The following is a 7,158-nucleotide window of genomic DNA, read 5'->3' as shown; positions in this document are numbered from 1 at the left end:
AGAGGTGCTTTGAGCAAGGAGATCGAAAATGGCAGCAAAACGAGGTTGGACTCGGGTTTGAGTTGGTTTTTCGTGTTTGGGGGAGGAATATGAAGTGTGTGGCTGGAAGAATAAGTGGAGGAGGGCCACCATGAGCCCACGAGGCAGGGGGCGCGCCCTCCACCCTCGTGGCAAGGTGGTTGGCCCCCTGGTGTGTTCTTTGTTCCATAAATCTTCAAATATTCTATAAAAAATCACATATAATTTTCAGGGCATTTGGAGAACTTTTATTTTCAAGGTATTTTTATATTACACGGATAATCAGATAACAGACAGAAATTATTTATTTTTACTTTATCTCTACTACTATTAAACAAGTAAACATATTATTTTCTAACCGCACCCCGTCAAACATACACACAATAATCCATAACTATTAGAGCCAGACGATTAGGGCTACTCATTTAGATCCAGCCGTCAGAATAACAACTAACCCTCAATCAAAAGTGCATCTATCAATTTTAGTTGGCGGACGAAAACTCTACCACCCATCATACGCAGAAGGGAACGAAAAGTTCTCGGCACCCAGATAATCTCACCCCTAAATTAGCGCTAACTTTCCAATCTCACCCCAAATTTAGCGCTAACCTCTCTGGCCACACAAATCTCCTCCAAGCAAAGTGGACGTGCGTTGGGCGGCCACTGGCGATGAGGTCGCATGCGATCCCGCGGCGCGGCGGCGCCCGCTCCTCCTCGCCTCTCCGGCCGCACATGTCTCCTCCCTAGGCACGACGTGGGTGCACGCAGGGAGGCCGCCGGTGAACGAGGCCGCGCGCGAGGCGGCGCGGAGCCCTCTACTCTTGTGATCCGCGTCGGTCACCTTCATCGCCACCGCGAGCCACCTTCTCCTCCGCCGCCAAGAATCCCATCCCCGGCAAGGTAACTGCCCTCCCCAGTCATCACACCCTGCTTGCTGCGTGTGTGTGGGTGCTTGATGCTGAGTGCTTGCCAGCTTGTCGCTGATGGCCTCCTGTTGTTGCTTTGTTGTATAGTATGTTTTTTGAGTCAGACTGTCAGACTATGATCCATGCACTTAAGGGAAGGGATTGTGATGCTGTTGAACTGGGAGTCCTTTACCATGAAGCCAGAAGTTTGGTGTTGGCTGATGTTCTCCTTAGCGTCTGGGCACTTCAGGCCCCTTACTTAATTCGTTTCAATTTTGGTGGGCAGCGATTTACCTCTGCACAAGTTTAAGTGGCATACATTTTCTCGTTCAAGAAAAACTTGCTGGATTAATTTGTTTTATCTGGCAAGCATGTGATGGTGCAGGAGGACGGGCTTCCTGGACAAGAAGATCTCTGTACTCTTCTCAATGGTGTAAAGTTGAGGTGTTCTCAAATCTCAATGACCTATTTTATTTTACTACTGATTCTTGAATGTTCTCTTTTTTCTGTTTTTCTCTATTCTTATGTTCTTTACTTCCGATTTCAACTTTCCAAGGATTTAGTTAAAAAAAATCAAGGATTGTTCTTCTCATGCCTTCTGTTGCTTGTTAAAGGATTGTGCTGTAATTTGGGGAGAGATGGAGAACATGAGCCTTGGCTACCTGAAGTAGATCCTTCCTTAAGCGTCAGATGCCTTCTGTTTCAGGTAAATCATGAAGCAAAACTTTGTTGCTTGTTCAATTTTTTCTCGATGAAGCAAGATGGTCTGCATTTGAACAGTAGAAGAATATAAAATAGGGATGATTAAAACAATCGTTCATGTTCCGATTTGATGGTTAAAACAATGTTAAAATAGGATCGTTTTGTGCTTGCTTCGCATATTAATTCAATTAGGCTTAGCGGTATATGAATGCACAAGCTCTTTAAGAGAGCCAAAAGAGAAAATCGAAAACTATTACATATGTCTATCTGTCCAAATAACATATATCGAGACTTCTATCTTGCCAAAACTTCTTACTATTGCGTTCATTTTCTTCCTATTGTTTACATGTCACCTCTTTGTTGGTTGTTGTTTGGTGCCAAGGCCATTAGAAAAGAGTAATGCCTCAAACAAGGTAGTTCTAAAGATAGAACTCAGTGTAGCTACCATCGATGATGCTTTCCAGCAAGCACCTGGGTGACTACTCGATGCCGACCATTGTTGGTTTCCTTCATAGCTATTGTAAAACGGTGATTCATATATCACATGCTCTTTACTGGTATTGGCATGCCTGTATCACTTCACTTTTGTTCCTTTCTTAGGGGTTTGCAAGAAACATATACTGATGGTTACGGGTAGATGAGCAAATAAGAGAAGTTACAATATCACAACTATTCTCAGTTATGAGAATACTGAAATGGATATAGACTGATGATATGATGTTCATACATGTTGAAGCAAGTTTCGGAAAGAAGTAATGGATATAGACCTAACTATGCTGATCCTGTTGGTAGGACATTCTCATAGATCATTTTTTTCTTGTTCTGGTTGAGATATACTAAAGGCTATGTACCTAGACTTCAAATTTTGTATGTAGTACTTGTGTATGTGTGCTCATGAAGTGTCCAGGTTTACTCATGATGTAACATTAGATTTTTTGTTATGTTGTTCTAATTTTTTTATGCTCGCAGTACAAACAATGTATACAGTACTCCGAGACTACTAGCGAAGTGACTTTTCTTTTAGCTGTTTCTCCATGAAAGTACTATTTATCTCTGATAGTGTGATGATCACTGAATAACTTAAATACCTTTTCAGTAATGACTTAGGATAAAGACGAAGCAGAGAACATAATCTTGGTGAAGGCATCTCAATGGAGATGGGAGAGTGTTGCACAAGTGGATTTATTGGGTTGGGGAAATAGATAAAATATCTTGCTTGGTTTTTGTATTCTCTTTCTAATGTATTTTTTATGTATTATCAGCATGGAATAGATGATAGATACCTCCCACTTAAGTTTGAACTTCTATATGTTTCATAATATGGTTGGATATCGCTGGCTTATACATTATGTTTCATTTTTTTCCACAATTATGCACCCTTAATTTGTGTCTGTATTGCTTTCATAACTTGTTTATTCATTTATGTCACATATTCCTACTCATAGTCTGTTCTGTGAGAAATTGTTTGTTTTTACTTTTTAATAGCTTTCCATGGATAATGGACCGTGTATGGTGATTGGTGGCTTTATTAATCTTCAAACAGTATTATATATTAATGATCTTGAATGCATGTTTGTCATGGTTTACTTATGCGTGCGTGATTAGGAGTGGTGCTTCTCAGAGAATAAAATTGTGATCTCACCAAATGGTTTGGTCATTGTATTATTTTTATATTAATCGAGACGTGCATTGCACGTGCAACCTTACTAGTTTCAACTAAATAACAAAAAGTATAGAGAGAGTACAGAAGGTTGTGCTTCTAGTTTCATCCATCTCATGCTCGTCAAAAGGAATCCACTAACAAGGTTGATAAAGTCTTGTTAACAAACCCATTCTGATTAACATGAAACCGGAGAAATTTCGAATAACACTAGGTTACCGCAACAGGGATATGCACATCCCCAATAATAAGTATATCATATTTCTTCTTGACAGTAGGAAGAGGAAATTCAAAACCTCCAAATATAATCGATGGAATTTTTCCGATATAATTGATACTATGAACTTGAGGCTGTTTCCTCGGAAAGTGTACCGTATGCTCATTACCATTAACATGAAAAGTGACATTGCCTTTGTTGCAATCAATAACAGTACCTGCAGTATTAAGAAAAGGTCTTCCAAGAATAATAGACATACTATCGTCCTCGGGAATATCAAGAATAACAAAGTCCGTTAGAATAGTAACGTTTGCAACTACAACATGCACATCCTCACAAATACCGACATGTATAGTAGTTGATTTATCAGCCATTTGCAAAGATATTTCAGTAGGTGTCAACTTATTCAAATCAAGTCTACAATATAAAGAGAGAGGCATAACACTAACACCGGCTCCAAGATCACATAAAGCAGTTTTAACATAGTTTCTTTTAATGGAGCATGGTATAGTAGGTACTCCTGGATCTCCAAGTTTCTTTGGTATTCCACCCTTAAAAGTATAATTAGCAAGCATGGTGGAAATTTCAGCTTCTGGTATCTTTCTTTTATTTGTAATAATATCTTTCATGTACTTAGCATAAGGATTTGTTTTGAGTATATCAGTCAATCGCATACGCAAAAATATAGTTCTAATCATTTCAGCAAAGCGCTCAAAATCCTCATCATCCTTTTTCTTGGATGGTTTGGGAGGAAAAGGCATGGCTTTCTGAACCCAAGGTTCTCTTTCTTTACCATGTTTCCTAGCAACAAAGTCTTTCTTATCATAACGTTGATTCTTTGATTGTGGGTTATCAAGATCAACAGCAGGTTCAATTTTTACATCATTATCATTACTAGATTGAGCATTAATATGAACATCATCATTAACATTTTCATTAGGTTCATGTTCATTACCACATTGTGTTTCAGCATCAGACATAGATATATCATTTGGATTATCAGGTGGTTCAGCAATAGGTTCACTAGAAGTTTGCACAGTTCTGTCATTTTTCTTTTTCTTCTTTTTAGAAGAACTAGGTGCATCAATTTTATTTCTCTGAGAATCTTGCTCAATTCTCTTAGGGTGGCCTTCAGGATACAAAGGTTCCTGAGTCATTCTACCAGTTCTAGTAGCCACTTTAACAGCATGATCATTTTTCTTACTATTCATCTCATTGAGCAATTCCTTTTGAGCTTTAAGTACTTGTTCTACTTGAGTGGTAACCATAGAAGCATGTTTGCTAAGAAGTTTAAGTTCACCTCTAATGTTAGCCATATAATCACCCAAGTATTTAATCATATCAGCATCTTGTTTTAATTGTCTACCAAAATAAACATTGAATTATTCTTGCTTAAATATAAATTATCAAACTCATCCAAGCATTGGCTATCAATCTTAGTAGGAGGGATTTCAGCTTTATCATATCTATAGAGAGAATTTACCTTTACTACCTGTGTCGGGTTATCGAGGTCTGGAGGTTCTTCAATAGGTAATGGATCAAGATCATATGTTTCTTCGACAGGCGGTAAATTAAGACCATGTATTTATTCAATAGGACATAAATTCTTAACATCTTCAGCTTTAATACCCTTTTCTTTCATAGATTTCTTTGCCTCTTGCATATCCTCTTGTAGCGACCAGACCTCAAACGGTCCAATCTCTGTGCTCCGGTGTCATCCCTGAATCAGTAATGCTGGCACCACACAGTACTTGAAGGATTTATAACAGAGTAGCAATCATACACTTATTACATTGAGTTTCTCAAAAGAGAACTTATACAATAAATATGGCTTAAGGCCATCTAATAACGATAACAGCGGAAGGCTTGGAAGATAAGTGAGTCCATCAACTCCAACGGCATCACTGAGTATAGAACCACGACCTAAAGGCACCTTAATCGTCATTTGAAAAGTCTGCAATATTAACGTTGCAGCCCGAAATGGGTCAACACATGGAATATGTTGGCAATGTAACACATAGAGAGTAATGGAATGAAATAAGCTATTCTATATGCATATATGGATGGTGGAAAGCTTTATGGTTACAGTTTTGCGTAAAGCCAATTTTCCTTACTACAAAGGAATAAATTTTATTTAACTATCATGGTAGTTGTTAAACATTGAGAATGGTTGACAGCATTCTCAATCCCATTTAAGCATCATCATTAAAAACCCAACAATTAACTTTAGAGTAACATGATGAGATTCACATGATAATCCAGGTACTAGATACTCAAGATGTCCATAACTGGGGACACGGCTAATCATGATTAGTTTGTACACTCTGCAGAGGTTTGCGCACTTTTTCCCACAAGACTCGATCTCCTCCGTTGGTTTTCTCGCACTGCATGGTGTTTGAGAAACGGATGACCGAGACATAGTCTTTCAGAAGCGCTAGCACCTTACGAACGGGTAGACCGTACCAACCTACATCCCCTACATCTGCTAGTCTACCACTGTAAGAGTTCGCACGACTTAGTCAACTATGCTAGAGCCCATAGTAGCTTGTAACTGCACACAGAAGTTTCTAGTATGAATAATCTCATGATCCCTTTGAGCCTGGGTGGTGGTCCAAAAAAAACAGGCAATCGCTGGAATACTCAGGTGCCTCAATCCACCCAGATGTGTGTTTAGGTTGCCACCTTAAATAAACCATTAATTAACAATCTCACATCTGTCATGGATACACTCACCCAATCCACGTCTACTAGTATAGCATGGCATAATAAGTAAACGTAAGAGTAACTCCCAAAGGTTTGATAATAAATAGGTACTAGGTTCTGCCTCAACTACTTCCCAAACCCACAATTTAATTAGATCCTAATCATGCAATGTGTGAGGATTGGAACTAATGCAATAAAACTGGGTAGTAGGAGGTATGATCAAAGTGTTACTTGCCTTGCTGATGATCCGGGAAACCTAGCGATTCGAAGTAGCAAGCGGCGCACTCCGGGTACTCTATCGCAAACAAACAATCATACAATAAGTACTCAAGTAATGCACAGGTAAAACACGAACAAAAGATCTAACCAGAAAGTTCAACTTAAGAACTCCGGTTGGCAAAAAGAATCAAAACAAACGAAGCAACGAAGACAAACGGCAAAAGAAACAAGCTTCATTTACTATTCTGGATCTAGGGCAATTTTTACAGTGGCAAAAGCTTGTTTGAGTTGGTTAAACGGAAAGAGGGTTTCGAGACGAAACTCCAGGCGCTTGAATCGCCTGATTCCGATAAACGAGCGAAAAGTTAAACTAGAACAAACATCGGATCAGAGATCGCGATCAGAAAACCGCGGATTTAATCCGAGAAAAAGAAAAACGACGAACAGTTAACGAATGAACGTTCGTTAACAGAAACTAAACGAAAAACGCGTTCGTTAAAATGAATGGACGAGCGGGCGCTTGCTAAATAAATAAACCAGAAAAAACCAATCTATTTATTAAAAAAACGAAAACTAGGGTTTTAAAAAAAACCGAATCGGTTTTTTCTCAAAAACTGGCCGGCGGCTACCTCGGCGGCGGCGGCGGCTCTCCGGCGGGGCTCCGGCAGGGCGACGGATGGCGCGAGGCGGCGGGGCGGCGGCTCCGGGCGGCGCGGGGCGGCGGCAAGCGGCGT

At 39.7% G+C, this 7,158-nt stretch overlaps 1 long non-coding RNA gene across 2 annotated transcripts; it reads left to right on the top strand.

Annotated features, from left to right (window-relative positions):
- The first annotated feature begins 814 nt into the window (after positions 1-814).
- On the top strand, positions 815-2,990 carry LOC119271348. 2 transcript variants are annotated; one of them, XR_005134496.1, is made up of 5 exons: positions 815-918; positions 1,032-1,201; positions 1,309-1,367; positions 1,538-1,629; positions 2,722-2,990. It is a non-coding gene; the product is annotated as an uncharacterized LOC119271348 (long non-coding RNA). The 2 variants fall into 2 exon arrangements; XR_005134495.1 differs by having other exon boundaries at positions 1,294-1,367.
- Positions 2,991-7,158: the final 4,168 nt, after the last annotated feature.

Source organism: Triticum dicoccoides, chromosome 3A (genome assembly GCF_002162155.2).
Source record: "Triticum dicoccoides isolate Atlit2015 ecotype Zavitan chromosome 3A, WEW_v2.0, whole genome shotgun sequence".
NCBI classification, from domain to species: domain Eukaryota; kingdom Viridiplantae; phylum Streptophyta; class Magnoliopsida; order Poales; family Poaceae; genus Triticum; species Triticum dicoccoides.
Note: the sequence above shows the minus strand (reverse complement) of the source record. Positions and strands in the feature narration are given on the sequence as shown.